Source organism: Xenopus laevis, chromosome 5L (genome assembly GCF_017654675.1).
Source record: "Xenopus laevis strain J_2021 chromosome 5L, Xenopus_laevis_v10.1, whole genome shotgun sequence".
Taxonomy (NCBI): domain Eukaryota; kingdom Metazoa; phylum Chordata; class Amphibia; order Anura; family Pipidae; genus Xenopus; species Xenopus laevis.
The window spans coordinates 157,488,335-157,509,953 of NC_054379.1; the positions used below are offsets into that span (position 1 = coordinate 157,488,335).

Consider the following 21,619-nt stretch of genomic DNA (forward strand, 5'->3'; position numbering starts at 1 on the left):
AGCAATACGTTAATTAGTGCGTGTTTTGGGGTGAGTGTTAATTTGCTGCCACCGGAATCCCTGGAACTATTGCAGAGTGATTGCAACACCAATATCTCTAGATTTCTGTGGTCCTCTTATAAGCTATGATGGGCTCAAACTGAGATTGAGATGATTTGGGAGGAGTGCTTATTTGTTACCAATAACATAATGAATGTTCAGTACTTTTATGAATCTGTAAGGCCCTAAGAAGTACAGAATTCTGCTGGAGCAGCACTATTAACTGATGCATTTTGCAAACAACATGTTTTTCCATGACAGTATCCCTTTAAAGGTACTTGCATCAAAACACGCTCCTCATGCTTCCATATAGTTGTACTCTACACCACTCAGTCCTTCTTGCCTTCTGTCCATAAAGAGGCACTGCTGCACCTATTGACAGAGGGGAACCCTGGAGCTTCCACCTCCTCTTGACCGAGCAGTATCTCCAGGGTATCTAATGCGTCAATAGTCATGGCGCACTTGGGCCTAAAGAATCAAGTACAGACATAACTCACACAGTGAACACCGCAATTGATGCCAAGCAGACTTGGAAAATATGCAGCAAAACTGCACCCAATTTGCAATGAAGCACAAACTCATCTGCATTTATTTTGGCAAAGTGGACATAATTGCAGTAGGCGCAGCACAGTTGCAACAAACCAATGTCCAATGTTGATAGAATATTGTGGAAAAATGCAGAATTGTTTGGAATTGTTTGTAAAATATATGGCGATTGCCTTCAAAATTGCAGTTTGATCACTGCTTCTATGTATTCTAAGAGAATGAGCCCCATTAGTGTATTTATTGCATACATTGTTTAAGAGGAAGCTTTATGCAAGTAAAATAGCAGACATTTGGAGACCCAAGGATAACTAAATGTAAAATGGTACATCACTTATTGTTTAACAGGTGTCTCTCTGTATTCCTACACGGATTTCTTGCAAAGAAAGAAACTTGATTGAGTGGTGGGGATTGAGGTTACTGAAGATCATTTCCAACTCTTAAAATGTCATTTGGTCAGATCTGTCAGCTCATATTTGAAAGGTTTAAAGTAGTCCTCTTACAATTTGTACATAAAGATTGGAGATTTGTAGGTGAAGTGAAGAGAAAATTGATGTAAACGTTGTCAATCAAATGTTTCAAATTTTTGTAGCTTTTGGTTCAGGCAATGGGGCAAATTCACTAAAGGGCGAATTTTCGCCTGCGAAGGCTTTTCCACACTTTGCTCCACTTTGTCAGGCGCTAATTTTCTACCGCTACACTAATTCACTATAATGCGAACACTGGCAATGTTTCGATATCGTAAATTCGTCAGCTGAGCAATTCTCATCGAACGTTCATTAACGTTCTTTCTGCCTAGGGAAATTTCCGTAAGTAAACACTTGGGCTTTCATCAATTAGAATAGAACGGGACATATTGGTGGTATATATGTCTATATTAGAGATGTTGGTGCAAATCATTGAAGTGGCCACTTACTGTATTATTATTAATGTCCAAGGAAGCAAAATAAAAATATTAAAACAAAAATATTTAATAGTTACAACTTTTAAACACTATCCCACTTTAAAATATGAAAAAACACCAGTGTTTTTTTTATTTTTCATTTTTATGACTTTGCAGCATACAGGATATGATGTCACTGACATAAGACTGAAGAGGATGTAGTTTCATCTAAGATCTAAGCTGGCGAAGGAAACTCTGGCCAAATGGGTAACGCAATGGAAAATTCCCTCGCTAGCCAATTGTCCTCTACACCTGTAAATTGGCAATCTCCCTGCGGATTGGATTTCTGACAAATTTTCGCTAGCAACAGCCACTTCGCTCTTTAGAGAGTTTGCCCCAATGTCTTCCCCCTGCCATTAAAGGGATACTGTCATGGGAAATTTTTTTTTTTTCCAAATAAATCAGTTAATAGTGCTGCTCCAGCAGAATTCTGGGGCTGTACATATTGTCAGTTTTCCAGCTGCCCCCAGTCATGTGACTTTTGCTCTGATAAACTTCAATCACTCTTTACTGCTGTACTGCAAGTTGGAGTGATATCACCCCCTCCCTTTTTCCCCCCAGCAGCCTAATAACAGAACAATGGGAAGGTAACCAGATAGCAGCTCCCTAACACAAGATAACAGCTGCCTGGTAGATCTAAGAACAATAGTAAAAACCCATGTCTCACTGAGACACATTCAGTTACATTGAGAAGGAAAAACAGCAGCCTGCAAGAAAGCATTTCTCTCCTGAAGTGCAGGCACAAGTCACATGACATGGTGTGGTGGACTGGATATAGAGCAATATCTGGTTCCTTAGGTGCATCTGCTTTCTTGCTGTGTGAGGCATGGATCCAGGTGGGTTTTACTTCTAGATTCACTGAAGTAGCTGTGGTAAGGAGAACTTGGAAGGGGCCATCAAATCTGGGCTCCAAACAGTGCTTTCTCAGAAACTTCTTGACTAGGACCCAATCTCGTTGCTTGAGGCTGTGAGTACCTTTGGTAGAGAGGGATCTGGAATAGAAGAAAAGACCTGAGCATGCGCTCTTGTTAGTTCACTGGTTAACTGAGATACAAAGTCAGTCAATACATCTGATTGTAATTGTAATTGTTGGGGAAAATAACACCGTAACCTGAGGGCTGACACAAACAGAACCTCGAAGGGGGACAATTTATGTTCCCCCCTTGGTGTGTATCTGACACTGAACAGAGACTAGGCCTGCTGTCTGGCCACAACATTCCTGAGTCTTCCCGCTACCCACGTGCTTCTGGGGAGTCAAGTGGCAACTTGTTTTGGAAAGGCTAGTGCATCCATAAATTCAGCAACAGACTTGCCATGCTTGATAGGTGCTCCCGTTGCTGTTAAGTATCCTCGTGTCTTCCAAATAACGCCAAAGTCTAATGCCACTCCTTGGGCATATCGGGAGTCTGTGTGAATGTTGACACGTTTTCCTTAGCAATTTTGCATGCTATTGTAAGAGCTTTTAGCTCCGCTTCTTGTGAGGACAGGATGGTGGGGAAGGCTCCTGTCTGAAATACCTTATCCGTGGTGGTGACTGCATATCCAATCATCAAAATTTTTTCCAGTATCATCTGCAAATCTGGGTCCATCCACAAACATGGTTATATCTGGGTTATCCAATGGGGATGCACTAAACTGTGGGAAGATGGGCCGTTTCTTGTTGCATAAGTTCAAAACAGTCATGTGCATCATGCGCTCCTTTCCCAATCCTTATGTTTTCGTTGTCATCGTCCATATCCTACTGTATTTCCCCCTCAGGAATTGGCAGAAGTATGGAGAGATTTGGATTTGATGTCCTGAATGCTTATAGCCTGATCAGCCAACCTATTCTGTGCCCAGTATTTAATTTGCTCACAGAATTCCACACCAGATTCATAGGATGTGTCATTTACAACTTTAGTTTTATCAAGAGAATATGTAATCTATCTGCAATATCTGAAATGGGTACATTGAGTGTACATATTTGGCTGCGATAGATGAGAATCCAGAGCAAACCACACTCTTAAACCACACAATATATTTACTCTGAACAATAACAGGTGATGTGAAATGAAAGGGGTTGCTTTAATATACCTATTACGGTTTTCAGCATTATAATATACCGTTGCTTGTCATTATGTGCAACTCATAGTCTTGGAATAATTGGGCGTTTAGCTGGATTGACAGATGCCATTGGCATATATTCACTGTTGCATTCATTATTCTGAATATTGTCTTGAGTTAAAGTTTTCCTCTGATGCCTTTTTTGTATCCAAAGACAGAATGTTAAAATGCAGCACAGAAATAGAAATACAGCAAGACCAGTCAATATCCAAATATTAAATACTTGCATTACAGCGCACTGCTGTAAATCGTGGATGTAAACATACGTCTCATTTATAATAAAATTTTGAACTGGAGGGGGAAAAAAAAATCAAAATCACACAAGTGTAATTATCGGTGTGCTTGACATCAAAATTGGAGAGAGTGAAGGAAATACTATTATTGGATGCAGCCCAGTTACATGTAGGGTTGTCATTCCAGGTATAAAAGGCAGTACTTTTCCCATCACTGTACACCATACACACTTCTTGTTTCGTATTGCCTTTCATCAAGGTTAGATTAAACTTAGAATCCACTGGAGGTACATGTTGGCAAAGAAGGTAAGGTCCACCATTTCGAGATGCAATAACTACTTTTGGGTAGCTCTTTGACAGCTGTGCATGCAGCACCAGCAAAATAAACAGAGAAAACGGAGGTAGATTTATATTCATAATGGGTCTGGAACATCAGCTTGTGTCAGGTTGTATAGTGGATTAGTACGGGGTTGTGAAATGTCTTGAAAAATCCTTCTAAGATTTGGTGCTGTGTATGTGTGTCCCCGCCTCACCCCCCTTTTCTCTAGTTTGTACTGTACGGGCGGGGTAGAGCTAGGCTGCGGGGCTGAGAACTCTTTGTAGCAGCGCTGCTGTTTTCAGCACTGAAAGATGAATTGTCTCTTCTCACTATTCTCTATGTTGCTAACTTAACCCTTCTGCTAGCAGCTTTCCATGATTAAATTGATACATACAAGTAAAACAAACATGACATAAATGAGCTCCTGACATTGACATGGACATTGACACAACATAAAGATCTCTGGTGGGATATATGCCTAATTGCTTTTGATAACCCTTCGTCTGAACACTACTTAAACGATAACCTGCCTCAGGTATGATAAACACAAGACCACACACGCAGTCTGGGCAGGACATGAGGTCTCCTATAAAGGAGAAAGAGGAATGGGTATACCTAAATGTAGGACCAAAAAAAAAAAAAAAAAAAAAACTAATCCTGTCTATTTCTTCAGCTTCACACCAGTCTAAACCAGCTGCTGAATGACTGTCACACACCACAGGGTTTTGTCCGGTGGAGAGTACTCTGTTTCTTATATCAATCAGTCTATGTCCCAGATCGTACGGACTCACAGGGAAATGGACGTTGAGGCGATATACTATAAAGCCCGTAAAACCTGGGAGGATTGGTCCTAAACCTAACACGGCAGCAGGATACCCCCCTGGTGTGATTTTGAACAACCTCCACCCTAATTTGGTAATTGTAAACAGTAAACCACACACACAATTAGGACATGACATGGGACCTCCTGTGTATATAACAATTACAGATATTCAACACACAAAAGACACTGTTAACCTCGATACTGGTGGATATCTTGACTGTCTGCAAACCAGGTCAACAGGGAACCTTATTCCCACGTCTGGGAGATATTACCAATACGCTCCTCGGGATCGGTCAACTACTGAACAATGTTGCCGATGGAGAGACACACTAGGAGCCGACTGACACGGCCGGTGCGCTGAAACTGATACCGCCACTCCTCGGGATCGGCCGACCACTACCGGCTCAAACGGTCAGTGTCGCCGATGGGGAGTCACATTAGGGGCCGACTGGCACGGCCGGAGTGCTGCCGGACGGTACCAATTCCACGACTATTAGTTGTTCCCTGTTACCAGATCCCCTTTCGATTACCTATGTCCCCATCCACCAGTAGGGAGTCAATGGACAACAAAACATAAACCGGGCACAGATACTCTTATACAGGTCGGGTAAATGGCACCAGGCAAGATGTTACCTGTCTTTGCTGGCTACCAAAAGTCGATATTGACAACAAACACCCTCAGCAGTAGGTATAGGTATGACACAGGCAAGAAACTAATAACATAGGTCTTACCTGTGTCCCGGAGGTGATCAGTCTCCGTCCTTTCCTCTACTGGGCGTCCGTCGTCCGTGGCATCGGCTAGTGGTCAGCCAGAACCTGGTGCCCCACGTTGGGCGCCAAAAATGTTAAGGACAGAAGTATGTCCTAAGAGTATCTGACCCTTCCAAATTATATGATAAGTAAATCCAACCGGCTGGCAGAAAGAAAATGACACTGACACGACTGTTCAGTATGCAAATGTTTCTCACTCTGGCTTTATTGCAAAGTACAAAAGGTTATAAAGGCAAAGCGGAGGTTTGACACCCCCCTAACTTGCGGTTAAGCTATATAGCTTCAAATGGAAAATTACAAACTACGAAAGTTTAGGTTATATATCTTCAAATGGAAAGCAATAAGGTGTAAAGTCTCTTATGCGGTTTAATTCAGCAGTCGTCTTCAGGAAACAGGTGCAGAGTGGCATAACCACAAACGTATGTGACCTCCTTAGCACAAGCCTGTTTCTATGAAGAGGTTCCTCTTGGTTACGGCCTAGCGAGATATCTGGGTTATAGAGACATCTGAGCAGGAAATATGTTTTGCAAAATAGCTTATGCAAGGAAATATATCAGACATGCATGCAGTATGGCAGTAAAATAGACTTTTTAAATGATAGCAAACAGAATAGACTGACCAGTCCACCACAATGGGGCAGCTGGGAAATTGACAAAATGTCTAGCCCCATGTCAGATTTCAAAATTGAATATAAAAAAATCTGTTTGCTCTTTTGAGAAATGGATTTCAGTGCAGAATTCTGCTGGAGCAGCACTATTAACTGATTTATTTTGAAATTTTTTTTTTCCCCATGACAGTATCCCTTTAAACATTGTTAAAAAGTAGACAGCACAAAGCGATGGGGGGTTTTCACTTTCCATATAAAGAACCCCCAAAATTGCACCTTTTATTGTTTTTCCTGGAATATTTCACCTAAAATTAATTTACCAAATCAGTTGACACCTATAAATATAGATGTGAGTTATTATTATTGTCATTATTACTACACGTGTTTACAAAGCACCAGGGGTCCCCCGTGAGATACATTCAAATGTAAAAAAGATTTGGGGAGCAAAACAAACATAAAAAAATCCCTGTGGGTGCCAAATAAGGGCTGTGATTGCCTTTTTGGTAACCTCCATGTGGATTGTCAACCTACAGGAGAGTCTGTTTGGCAGTACACCTGTTTTTTATGCTAAAACTTGCCTCCTGGAATTCAAAAATAATCACCTGCTTTGAGGTCATTGGGAGCAACAGCCAAGCCGTTGGCGAGTAACATTTTGCTCACAAGTCACTGGTTGAGGGTCACTGGCTTATCTTTTACAGTGAAGGGAATTTTGGCCCTTTATTTCCTAGCCCTAACCTTAGTGGCTGCTCTGTTCTACACAACTGAAGATATTTCTTAGAAAGCGACTACACACTAAGCATATTGCCTTAGGGCTTTGTAGGGAAAGTGTGAAACACTTCCTTCAAATGTAAAATAAATAGGTGTAAGACATGTACCAACAGAGCATTTAGAAATCACTCTCTAATCCGTAACACCCTCTTCTGATATTCGCATGGTCTCCCTGCTGCCGATGCTAATTGAAGAACATTTCCTGTTTCTGTACTTAGCAAAGCAAATGCCTCATGTTTAATGGTCATGAAATCCCTGAATGCACATGACATAATCACATAATGCAAAAGCTATCAATAAGAATATTTGCAAATAGCTCTTTGCCCTATTTGGCCACGAAAGCGGCAGGCCATATCAGGCTAATCCAAACATTTAGTTCCCAAGCCAATATTCAGATCATTTTAGGGGCTGATGCAAGTCCGTCAGGAAAGGACATCGTCTATGAGCTTATGCAGTGCTCCGTTATGAAGCCCTTGTTTTGATCCTGTACACAATCCACTAAGCTGCTGACTTGGTCAAGAAGGGCCCACTTTGCAGGCAATATTGACCTTTGTATTAGATTCCTGTGCTGAATCAATTTCTGAAATCCAGACCCACAACCTGCATTTTTTTTACCCAACCTGCGACCCAATCCATGACCCGCTGACCACCATTAAACAGGAAGTGTTGTAAACCGGAAGTGACATCAGATGTGGGCGGGGGCAGATTTTTTTTTTTAAATGTGTAAAGGAGTAAAACTTGATATAGATAAGACATGTGACCCGCCAATCTGCATCAGAAGTCCAACCCACAGGTCCTCTTTTTTGTGGATAACGATCCTCTGAAGGACTGTACTATATATGACCAGCTAAAGACTTGTTATAAATGAATTCTATAGAATTTGTATTTATTTTATTTTGTATGTACAGTATTTTAATTACAGTTGGTATCCTTTTATGACTACTTATAAAATATTCACTTGCCTAAAAGCATTGATGTTCTTCCATGTTGCCCTGCTTGCAGCCATTGCATTCTAGCGTGAACATTTCTGGACATTTACAGGTGCGATAACAAGTCGAGCAAGAGAGACATATTGACTCAGCAATGAAATAAGTCAGATAGGAGAGTTTCTGTTGACATAGCCAGCATATGGACATACAATGTTCTCTACATGAAAAGGGCCTGATAATATATTATCTTCTCCATCTGCCGGTTTTGTCCAGGCATGAAAGAAAATAGTTTGTGCCTCCTAATTAATAGTGATGGGCGAATTTATTCGCCAGGCGCGAATTCGCGGCGAATTTGCGCGTTTCGCCGCCAGCGAATAAATTCGCGAAACGCCCGCGAAAATTAGCGTAAAAAACGGGCGCCGGCGTCAAAAACGAGACGCCGGCGCCGTTTCGCGAATTTTTCGCCGAAGCGAAACGGCGCAAATTCGCCCATCACTACTAATTAAACATATTTGCTGGAAGAAGTGTCAGAAGAGCAATTATGTCCGGTGCATCTCTGTGTTTTTTCTCTGCTTCTACAGCTGAAGCTTCCGAGGTCCATCACTCATGTCAACCCTTGAGATATTGCAAAGACATATGTGGGTATTTTAAGGAGATATACTAAACAGACCCAAAAACATGGCAGTGCAGTCTATAGCAGCGAGTCTTCATTCCATGTCATAGCAACTAATATCATGGTTGCTGCCTTCCTTTAAGGCAGAGACACACGCTCAGATTCGGGGTGATTTAGGCGCCCGGCGATAAATCGCCTCTTATTCGGGTTGACTAATCTCCCCGAACTACCTCCCGCCTGCTAGAATCTAAATCGCCGGTGGGATGGCTTTGTTTTCTGAAGTCGCCGGAAGTTTCCTCGTGAGGCAACTTCGGGCGACTTCGGAAAATGAACCGCACCATAACCATCATTATGCTAAGGGTACCCCAGTGCAGAAGGAATGTATCTTTTTAGTGCACTTATAGATATTGATGCTGCTTGTGATCTGCACTTACTCTGTGTTATAAATAAAGCTGAAGAGCATGAAACAATATATTTGCAGGTTGGATCAGCACACTCTAAATAAGTAAAAAAATATTGATTCACATACCATTTGTGTCCAACGTTTCGGTCCTGGTTAGGATCTTTATTAAGGATAGATCTATACTGTATATGTCTTAGGGCAGAGACACGCTCAGATTCGGGAAGACTTAGTCACCCGGTGATAAATCTCCTCTTCTTCGGGGCGACTAATCTCCCCAAACTGCCTCCCCCTGGCTGGAATGTAAATCGCCGCCAGGATGGTACTCAGAGTGCTTTGTTTACCAAAGTCGCTCGAAGTTTCCTTGTGAGTCAACTTTGGAAAACGAATGGATGCTGGGTTTTCATTTGGAGGGGTTGAACTTGATGGACTTTGTCTTTTTTCAACCCAATTTAACTATGTAACTATGTAACTATGAAGAGCTCTGATTGCCATGCCGCCGCCAATTTACATTCTAGCCGACGGGAGGCAGTTCGGGGAGATTAGTCGCCCGAAGATTTGTCACTGGGCAACTAATCTCCCCAAATCTGAGCATGTGTCTCTGCCCTTATAAAGCACCACTTACCAAGGAATCTTACTAAGGACCTCAGCACTGCAAGTGTAATGAACTTACCTGGTGGTCTAGGGGGGGGGACGACAGGGACGCCTGTCGCCCCCTCGGCGGGGACGCCCGCCTCGACGAGCGGCTTCCTGTAGGCCGCAGGCGCCGGCGTCTTAGGGCGCGCAATTCAAACACTATTTAAAGCCCATTAGGGCTGTGGGACTTTGCCCGTGATAGGATTTTGTTCCTGGTGCTTTGAGCTTTTGCTATATTCTGAACCTGTTTGATTCCTGTTTTTGACCCCTGCCTGGCTATTCGACTATTCTGATTTCTGGATTCTGACTCTTGCCTGATTACTGACTACCGCCTCTGATAAACCCTCTGATTGACTCGCTGGTTTGACCCTTGCCTGTCTGATAACAATTATTCTCTGCCTGCCTCGACCCGGCCTGATCTGACTACTCCTTTGCCTATACGCCTTGTACTGCGATCTTCTGTTCAAAGACTTTGCTTTACTGTCGTGCCCCTCTGCCTATCCAGAACCCTCATCTTGCACCTCTCGTTTAAGTCCAGGTGGCATCCAAGTAGCCGAGGACTCCTCCCGAGGCCCAAAGGCGGTCACACTACTGGTGAAGCACGAGCCGAGACCAGGGTGCCTGGTGTTTGTACTGGTGTTGGGTGCCGACCGTGACAGCAAGGCAGCAATGCCAACCACTAAAGCATTGAGATGTCCCTCTCTGGCATTTATTACTTCTACAATATATTAGGGAAAGTTGGGTTCTATTTTTTATTGAAAACATCTTCTCATGGCTCAGATTTTCATGCATAGTTTATTAAGGAGAATTATGACAGTACCATGGTGTTTGTAGTATGTCGAGTATGATGTCATAATGTTCTGTGTCTAACCACAGCTTTGTATTTTGTGCTGGTTTCATATAATTTACTAGAAATAGGACTTTATACTGTCTGACAGCTTCTAGCAGACAGGTTATAACAAGCTGCCTCTTGTCTTGTAAACACTTTTCAGGCATTTCAGTTGACTTGGGAAAATCAAAAATTAGGCTGTTTGTTTAAACACAGTGGGATGGGCGAGATTAATGTTTTTCCCTTTGTGGATCAAACTACATTAGCTGTTAAAGTCTCTGCGTGTATATATTAAAGCAGGGAAGCAAAATATAAAACATTAGGTCTTCAGGAATCTTGTATAAATCACGATTTTTTCTATTTCCTAACCTTGAAACAATCTTTGTTTATAAAGGTATGAGATCCATTATCCAGAAACCCATTAACTAGAAAGCTCCGAATTACAGGAAGGTCTTCTGCCAAAGACTCCATTTTATCCATATAATCAAAGTTTAAAAATGATTTCCTTTTTCTGTGTAATAATTAAACCGTACCTTGTACTTGATCCCAATTAAGATATAATTAATCCTTATTGGAGGAAAAACCGGCCTATTGTTTTTTTTTTTAATGTTTACATGATTTTCTAGTAGACTTAAGGTATGAAGATCCAAATTATGGAAATTTACTCTATCCAGAAAAACCCTAGGTCCCGAGCATTGAGGATAACAGGTCCCATACCTGTATACTCATTCCAGTTGTAACTATAACAGAATGGTCACACACTTTAAAGGGATTCTGTCATGGGAAAACAGTTTTTTTTCCAAACGCATCAGTTAATTGTGCTGCTCTAGCAGAATTCTGCACTGAAATCCGTTTCTCAAAAACATTTTTATATTTAATTTTGAAATGTGACATTGGGCTAGACATATTGTCAGTTTTTCAGCTGCCCCCAGTCATGTGACTTGTGCTCTGATAAACTTCAGTCACTCTTTACTGCTGCAATACAAATTGGAGTGATGTTACTCTCCTCCTTTCCCCCTAGCAGCCCATCAGCAGAACAATGGGAAGGTAACCAAATATCATCTCCCTGGTAGATCTAAGAACAACACTCAATAGTAAAAATCCAGGTCCCACTGCCACACATTCAATTACATTGATTAGGAGAAACAACAGCCTGCCAGAAAGCAGTTCCATCCTAAAGTGCTTTCTGAAAGCACATGACCAGGCAAAATGTTCCATTAAACAAACACCCAGGGAAATGAATGTATAGAGTCCTCTGAGATGTAGCTGATCAGTAACATGTAAAATCACATAGATGAAACAAAGCCCTTCCCTGTTATTATAATGTGTTGTGAAATGGACACAGCTGGCAGTTGCAAGCGAATACAATGGTTGGGTATTTCACACCGCAGGCTGTCAGTGATCACTATTAATTAGAAAGTTACAGTGAACCATGGGCTCAGAGCTAAACCTGTTGACCCGGCAGCCTTCAGGGAGATCTTGTTGTCAGTAAGAAGAATATCTGTTGTCAGTGTGAGTGGGAAATGTCCCGGCATCTGGAAGGAGACAATGGCTGGTGGCAGGTAAGAACATTCCTCAATGGCTGAGATCCTTTAAACAGCATGTCCCGTCATCACTGTGACATACAAGACTCACTTGCAATCCCTTTATGTCAGTCTTTGGTTTCACTGGGTAATGGGCAAATGTATCTTCTTAAGTGACGGTGCTTTTAAGGCCAATAATAGTGCTGATCTTTATTACTTACAGCTTTCACAGCTGACTCACTGCTGGTGGCCTTTTACTGCAGAATTTGTATTCAAGAGGCCTCTTTAAGGTGACCATAGACGCAACGATAATATTGCATTTGTATGAAACACATTTTCGTACAATATTCAGTGAGTGTATGGTGGGAGACGAGCCGACCCATATCAGCAGAAGACTTGGATACTGGTTGGCTTGTTGATCGGGCTGGCCAGAAAGGCATCCGCGATTGTTTGTGCTGAATTTTCAGATACAGGTAGAATTCTATTGTTTCTCCCTGTAAGGGCCCTTACTCACAGGCATTTGAAGCTGTGCTCCCCTGCTTCTGGTTTTATGCGTTCAGCTGCAGGGGAGCACAGGAGTAGATGCGCTGAATTCTTTTCAATGCTGGGGTTTTCTGGATAAGTTATCTAGGGAATAGGTGAGGGTAAAGGTGGCCATAGACGTTCCAATTACAATCTTTCCTGGAAAAGATGTTTCCAGGAAAGATAGTTTGTTTCAATACACACGTGTAGAGCTGAATTATCATTTATAGGGCCCTTACTCACGGGTGTTTGAAGGTGCACTCACCTGCGTTCCGGTTTTATGCGTTCAGCTGCAGGGGAGCGCAGCAGTAGACGCGCTGAATTCTTTTCAATGCGGCTGTACTCACACAGACGCATTTAAGCGCCGAACGCAGGTTGGCACGCAGCATGTTGCATTTTACCTGCTTTCGGCGCTTACATGCGTCTGTGTGAGTACAACCGCATTGAAAAGAATTCAGCGCGTCTACTCCTGCGATCCCCTACGGCAGAACGCATAAAACCGGAACGCAGGGGAGCGCACCTTCAAACACCCGTGAGTAAGGGCCCTATAAATGATGATTCAGCTCTACACGTGTGTATTGAAACAAACAATCTTTCCTGGAAACATCTTTTCCAGGAAAGATCGTAATTGGAATGTCTATGGCCACCTTTACCCTCACCTATTCCCTAGATAACTTATCCAGAAAACCCCAGCTCCCAAGCATTCCAAATCACTTGCACATTGAACATCTGGAAAACCCGGAAAGGTAGACTTATTTGGCACAATTCTGCCCAATTTGTGGCAAAGAACACATGCAGTTGCACTAATTTTTGCAAATTGTGTGCAGTTGCGGTAGGTGCAGCGGCATTCAGGGCCGGAACTAGGGGTAGGCAGAAGAGGCACGTGCCTAGGGCGCAAAGGTAGAGGGGCGCCAGGCACGTACCTCTTCTGACGCCTTTCTCTAGTTCAGACCGTTCTTTCCAGAGCTGTGGCAGCAGTTCCTATGGAATGCGATTATGCGCTATTACACGCATGCGCACTTGCGCTTCCTCCACGCATGCGCACTCGAGCTTCTTTGCTGGTTGCGTGCTACGCGTCCTCAGCGCTTGCACTCGTCTGCGCATGTGCCAACGGTGGGGGGAGATTTAGTGGGCCGGGTTGCCTAGGGCGCCTGGCCCACTTGACCCGCCACTGGCGCCATTGCATCAAGAGCATCACCCCTTTGGGACTGCAGTAACGTTGAAATTCTGGGGATAAGCACTGCATTGTTGGGAAAAAAAACCATGGCAATTACATTGGAAATTGCACTTTGCTCACTGCACTTGTAGGTTTTGCTTCCAATAAGGATCAATTATATCTTAGTTGGGATCAAGTACAAGCTACTGTTTTATTATTACACAGAAAAAGGAAATCATTTTTAAAAATTTGGATAAAGTGGAGTCTATGGGAGACGGCCTTTCCGTAATTAAGATTTGGATAACGGATTTCCAGATAACGAATCCCATACATGTATCTATGTATGACCCCTTTTATGTACCCATCAGTGTATTGATGAAATCATTATAGGAAAACTATATCCCGAACAATGTAGCTCTCTATAACAATATATTGCATAAAACAGCTCATATGCAAAACCCTGATTCATTGAAATAAACCATTTTCATAGAAATATACTTTTTTAGTAGTATGTGTTATTGGATAATCTTTAATGGAAAAATTTCCTTTTCTAAAGGGATGGTTCACCTTTAAGTTAACTTTTAGTATGTTATAGAATGGCTAATTCTAAGCAACTTTTCAATTGATCTTCATTATTTATTGCTTATATTTTTTTAATTATTTGACTTTATTGCCTGACTTTTTCCAGCTTTCCATCTAAAAAACAAATGCTCTGTAAGGCTACAAATGTATTGTTGTTGCTACTTTTTATTACTCATCTTTCTATTCAGTCCCTCTCCTATTCATATTCCAGTCTCTTATTCAAATCAATGCATGGTTGCTAGGGTAATTTGGACCCTAGCAACCAGACTGCTGAAATTACAAACTGGAGAGCTGCTGAATAAAAAGCTAAATAACTCAAAAGCACAAATAATAAAAAATGAAAACCAATTGCAAATTGTCTCAGAATATCCCTCTCTACATCATACTAAAAGTTATCTCAAAGGTGAACAACCCCTTTAAATACTATGGGCCAACCCCCCCTCTCGGGACCATATAACTCACGTGCACACAAACAAACTAGGGGCACACATACTTGTTAGATCACATGAGCCAATTAGTGGAAAAAGTTCTGTGTTTTACTCCCACGCCTCTTCCTGTTTTAGTTAGAGCTGTAGTATTTCTGGTCAGGTGATCTCTGAGGCAGCACAGAGAATATCATAAAATGGTGGATCAAGGTAAAAGGGGAATATTTACTGATATCTATATTCCAATTAGGTAAGAGTCTTTAATGGGCCACTTAATATGATTACTTAAAGGGGAACTCTGACTTCTAAACCAAAATTAGATAAAGAGGTACACATAACACAGAAACCCCTACTATCACATTTACCTGTTTCTTCAAAAAGTATTTCTATGCTGAAATCCAGCTGTTTAAAGGTTCTTCTCTTTCTCCATCATTTGAAATCCTGGCAGGGAAGGAGGGACTAAACACTGATGTTACAAATTGTAACAACTTCTCCACAGCTTACAGCCAGCATGCAGGAACTACATAACCCACAATGCATTGCACTGGGATGTTCCTTTCCTTATTGAAATCACGTGTGCAGGGAATTGTGGGGTTTGGAGGATGAAGGCTGAGGACAGATGGCTGTTGATACAAAGTAACAGTAGTCAGACAGCTCAGCAAAGTAGTCAGACAGACCAGCAGGAGAGCAGGGGGCTAGGCTTAGTGTAGAGTCCTGTGTGGAATCAATTTCTAAGACCCAGACCTGACCCCAACCTGTAGCCTGCGACCTGAACCGCAACCCGCATATCTACCCACTTTAATCCGCTACCCGACCCGGACCCGCAACTGCCTTATCTGCAACCCGCCGACCACCATCAAACAGGAAGTGTTGGTGCTGCAAACCGGAAGTGATGTCATCAAAACAAGTTTTGTAAAACTTTAAAAGGAGTAAAATATAGACAATATTACATAAAATAAGAAATTTCGATGAGACCCGCGATCCGCAGACCCGCATCTATACCCGCACCTGAAAATCCTCCCCTCGTTCCGCAGGGTGCCCGCTTTTTTGTGGGTAACCCGCGAGTACCTGGCCCGCTACTGGACTCTAGCTTAGGGAACTGTCAGAAATCATTAAGAATCATGAAAAGTCAGCATATTTTTTAAATTATATGTATTGCAAAGTTGATTGAAATTATATTTACTTTTCAAAAAGCTCAAATTACTTTTTTGTGGAGTTCCCCTTTATTATTAATGAAGCATTCATTCTGCTGGGCATAGTTTACCTTTAATAATGGATGAAATACGGGTGCCCTTTAGTTTATATTTTACATATTATGTACTTGCATAGTATGAACATAAATATATTTTGGTTATATCTAATAGTAATATTGGATTGTAAGCTTTTGTGAACAGGGCCCTCCCCCTATTGTTTCCTAATAATAACTATTGCATGTATTCTGCTGAAGTGTGTATATGCAATTCTTTTGTCCTATATTTCTATCCCCTTACTCTTTTAATTCTTTCTCCGATGTCAGAAACTGGGATAACCCTTTAAAGCAGTTGTTCCCAAATGGTGGCCCTCACACCCATGGGAGGGTAATTAATGGGCTGAGCTTGAACACCAGTGTGGGTGGAATTTGGGAATGGATGTTTACTGACTGCCTTTATTATCCCTGAAACAACAGCAGCTGAAATGACACACACAAACTCTCATGTACTACATCACATCTCAATTATAGGTGCAACAGGAACCTGCTTTAAGGTTAGTTCACACGAGGAGATTCGGTCAACTTCGGGCGACTATGGAAAACGCATCGCCGCGTGTGCTTTAGCACAGGCGACTTTTCTTTATAGCCTATGGGAAAACACTCTGAGGCAGTTTGGGGAGATTGTCGCTCAGAAGACGCGGCGATTAGTCGCCAGGCGACAAAATCTCCCTGAATCTCCTCGTGTAAACTAACCCTTAAAACACGCTCTCCTCCAAATTTGATAGATAGGTTTCAAAGGATCCCTGTTGTTTTCTTGAGATAACAGGATTATGTCTTTATAACGTTGGCTGGGTCACTGATTCCTTCTGGAAAATAAAATTCCTGCCTACATGAGCCTTACTCTGTTCAGTAAGAACATCGGACTGACATTTGAAGAGTTGAAAGAAATGCCAAGATTAACAATTTTTTTTTTTTGGTATTTCCCTTTATTACATTCCAACAATAAAGGAGCAATAAAACAAACACTTTTAAGGTTTAAGTATGTTATAGAATGGCCAATTCAAAGCAACTTTTCAATTGGTCTTGATTTTTGCTTTTTTATAGTTTTTTAATTATTCGCCTTCTTCTTCTGACTTTTTCCAGCTTTCAAACGGGGCTCACTGACCCCATCTAAAAACAAATGCTCTATAAAGCTGCAAACGTATTGTTATTGCTACTTTTTATTACTCTTCTTTCTATTCAGGCCTCTCCTATTCATATTCCAGTCTCTTATTCAAATCGATGCATTATTTTTTTTATAGGTTTTTAATTATTTGCCTTCTTCGTCTGACTCTTTCCAGCTTTGAAATGGGGGTCACTGACCCCATCTAAAAACAAATGCTCTACACATGTATTGTTATTGCTTACATCTTTCTATTCAGGCCTCTCCTATTCATATTCCAGTCTCTTATTCAAATCAATGCATGGTTGCTAGGGTCATTTGGACCCTAGCAACCAGATTACTGAAACTGCAAACTAGAGAGCTGCTGAATAAAAAGCTAAATAACTCAAAAACCCCAAATAATACAAAAATGAAAACCAATTGCAAATTGTCTCAGAATATCACTCTCTACATCATACTAAAAGTTGATTTAAAGGTGTACAACCTCTTTAAGTCTTTTTGAAAATCATTTATACATTAAACCCAATAGGCTGGTTTTGCCTCCAATAAGGATTAATTATATCTTAGTTGTGATCAAGCTCAAGCTACTGTTTTATTATTATACAGAAAAATTAAATAATTCTCAAACATTTGGTTTATTTGGATAAAATGGAGTCTATGAGAGATCGGGTAGAACTCGAGCCGACACGTTGCTATGCGACAAAACGCATGCGACGTGTTGGATGTTCTGAAGATACAGGAAGTGAAGGAGAAATCGCAGGTAAGAACTACATTTATTCGACTGTCGGATGAAAACGCAGCGTTTTCATCCGGCGGTGAAATTCGGAGCTTTCTGGATAACAGGTTTCCAGATAATGGATCTCATACTTGTATACGAATGTGCCTTCAAAATAAAGGAGGGGCTTGGGAAGCAAGTACCTGAACAAAATCTAGTAGTTTGACTTTTCGTGGACTGGCAATGCGCTTCACAATCTTAAAGTTTTAATATAATGAATTATTACATTACAATATAAAAAAAAAGTTAAACTTTTAGGGTCAGATTTATCAAGGGTAGAATTTTGAATTAATGGAAGTTTTTTTTAAACTCTCATAACTTCGAAATTCAAATAAAAAAAGACAAATTTATTTAGAAAATTTACGTTTTTTTCTGCGGGTGAATCGGCTGTATTTGATCATTCGAATCAAAGTAAGATCATATTCGATCGAATTCAAAGTATTTTCAAAAAAAACCTTTGCTTTTTCAAAGTCCACAAATTGACTCCAAATAGGTTCTAGGAGGTCCCCCATAGGCTAAAACAGCAATTCGGCAGGTTTTAGATAGCGAATGGTTTTAAAGAGACAGTACATTCAGATATTAGAATTTTTTTCAAATTTGATTCGAACTTTGACTATTCCCCAGTCGAAGTACACAAAAATAGCTTGAAATTCGAATGTTTTTTACTTCGAATTTTTACTTCGACCCTTGATAAATCTGCCCCTTAATATAATGTTGACGACGATATTCTTTGGCAGGTTCAGTTTTAATATATTTCCTGGTAGCTGGCGAAGAAATCAAAACTAGTTGCCAATTGTCTACATCATTCTATGCGCTAATGTGACGGTCAATTAGGATTAGAACCATAGTGACAGTGTTGTAGAAGATACATTTCCAGTTCTTTGATCTGTGTTGCCCCGATTTTTAGGTTGGAGCCAATGAAAAGGTCTCCAATATCCTAATGTTTAATCTCAGGGCAGCCATCAGGGGGGGACAAGGGGGAGAGTTGTAGGGGGCCTCGAGGGTAAGGGGGGCACCGGCCACACCACACTTACTTGATTAGCCGTACTTGATGGACGTTTAAAGGACAAGGAAAGGCAAAAAAGTAAAATCCAATTTTTACTTTCTTTAATGAAAAAGAAACCTATCTCCAATATACTTTAATTAAAAAATGTGTACCGTTTTTATAAGAAACCTGACTGTATGCAGTGAAATTCTCCCTTCATTTACTGCTGTGGATAGGAATTGTCAGACGGTCCCTAACTGCTGAGCAGGGAAACAATCATACTTATGAACAGCAGGGGGAGCCCCTGACTTACTTCCCAGCCATGCAGAACTCAAGCAGCTTTGTTTATGATGATCCCTAAGCAGCCCAGACCACACTGAGCATGTGTAGGGTCAGGGTCAGGTTAAGATGTATAACAAAGTTACAAGATGACAGCCCCCTGTGGCCAACTTTGAAAGTATAAATAATTTGTTTGATTAGGCTTGTGGTGCAGTAAGTTCATGCTTATATTTAGTATACAAAATACAGCATTTCTAGCCTTATTCTATTTTAGACTTTCCTTGTCCTTTAAAGTGGACCTGTCACCCAGACACAAAAATCTGTATAATAAAAGTCCTTTTCAAACTAAACATGAAATCCAATTTCTATTTTTTATTAAAGCATTCATAGCTGTTGTAAGCTCATTTAAAAATCTCAGCTGTCAATCAAATATTGTCTGCCACTCCTCTATGCCAGTGGCATAGAGGCGGGGCAGACAATTACTTTCACTTTCCATTCAGCACTTCCTACATGTCACTGCTCTCCCCGCATTCTCCCGTTCTCTTTACTATTTAATTGTGTAGCCAGGGCATGGGGATGGACATCGGGTCCCCTATTTTGGTGCACAAACAAGATTCTGAGATGATACAAGGCTTGTCTTAATAACAGTGTGCACAAAATGGCTCCTCTCTGCTTGTCATAATTATGAATTCCCAGACTGAAGGAAACAAGATTCAAATAATTTATATAGTGTAATTAAAGTTCATTTTGCTTGACTAATGTGATAAAATAGGATTTTGAATAATTTTTTTGGGTGACGGGTCCCCTTTAAGGGGCCCTGGCCACCAATTTTCTTATAATGTGGGGGGGCCCTGGCCACAAATGTTTTTTTTATGGGGGGCCCTGACCACCAATATCTTTTTATTTTTTATTAACATGTGGGAACCCTAACCACCAATATTTTTTTGTTTTTTTACTGTGTGGTAGGGAGGGCAGACCTGTAGGTGGGGCTTGCGGTGGGAGCAGCCCAAGGGGCCCAGGAAATGTTGTCGTACGGGGCCCTACGATTTCTGACGGCGGTCCTGGTTAATCTAATAGATAAATGTTATTCTGTTTTCACATGGGTAGGGAAAAATATCAGTTCCCTTTGCTGTAAACTGACACATATATTTATAGGTATGGGACCTGTTTTATAGAATGCTCAGGACCTGCGATATTCCAGATAAGGGGTCTTTCTGTAATTTAAATTAAGGGCTAGATTTATTAAGGTTCAAGTTGTGTTTTACAAGTTTTCGAGTTCGATTTTTCAAATTTTCGGGTAAAAAACCCGGATATTTTTCAAGGAAATAGCTTGAATCCGAAAACGCATCATCTAAAACCTGTCGGAGTCATGTAGAAGTCAATGGCAGAGGTCCCTTGTACCATTGGAAGATGTTAATCGCCTTCACGATCGAGTTATTTTTTTAAGGGTTTTGTCTGAAAACCTTTATCGAGTCGAGTTTTTGGGTTGTTAACCCTGAACTCGCTGATTTGAGTTTTTCCCATTCAAGTTTTTTTTTTAATTAGAAACAATTTGAGTTGTGAGTTCATTCGAGGTATTTAAAACTCTAAAATTCGACCTTTGAGAAATAAACCCCTAAGGATTAATTTATCTTAGTTGGGATCAAGCTACTCTTTTAGTATTATAGAGAAAATTAAATACATTTTAAAAAATGTATTATTATTTCTTTAAAATGGAGTCTGTGGGAGACAGCCTTCCTGTAATTTGGAGCTCTCTGGATAACAGGTTTCTGGATAACAGGTTTCTGGATAACTGATCCCTTAGTCCCATATAACTAACTTTTTTAATTATTTCCTATTTTGGGGAAAATTACTTTAAATTCTCTGTTGTATCTGCCATTACCACTTCTTTAGGGGCAGAAATTCTTCCATATGGTCAGTGTGAAATAAAGGTTGGTGTGAGGCATTAGTAACAATTAGTGCTCAAATCATTGTGTCTGTGACTCTGTCCCTGTGTGTCCCACTGTCCCAGCTGCTTTACAAGTGAGAAGGCAATAACACTGCCAGACGCTGGATTGAATTACTTGTGGGAAAGAGAACAATGGCAGGCAATGAGCTGTGACACCAAATGGATAGCGGTGTAACCTCAGAAACTCTCTCCCTTTGTGTGGGAATCAGAACAGGTATCAAAGCAGGTATCCATCCTTTGTGCAGGTATCCATCCTTTGTGCTCACCTGAGAGTTTCTCTGCAGAGAATCATTTGATCAATGTGTTAGTGGAATTACCTGCACGCCGCACTCATTTATTTCTAATATATCCATGTGTCTGTCGGCCTTTAATAGCCGTGGATTTGCCCTTTGTCTTTTGCTTTGTTCACAATCCGATGAAATGTTGCTCCGGCTGTATTGTGAGTGAGCCGGCACATAAACATTCAAGCTGTTGCTGAAAAAGGCTTTAGGTGGGAGGATTCTTTGGGGCAGATTCA

The 21,619-nt window shown here is 41.1% G+C and overlaps 1 protein-coding gene and 1 pseudogene across 2 annotated transcripts in view; one reads left to right on the plus strand and one right to left on the minus strand.

The window, feature by feature from the left end:
- The window catches only part of eva1a.L (eva-1 homolog A L homeolog), a 207,474-nt gene that overhangs the window by 39,201 nt on the left and 146,654 nt on the right, over positions 1–21,619 (plus strand). The gene's annotated exons all lie outside the window — the stretch shown is intronic.
- On the minus strand, positions 3,088–4,368 carry LOC121393850 (annotated as a pseudogene).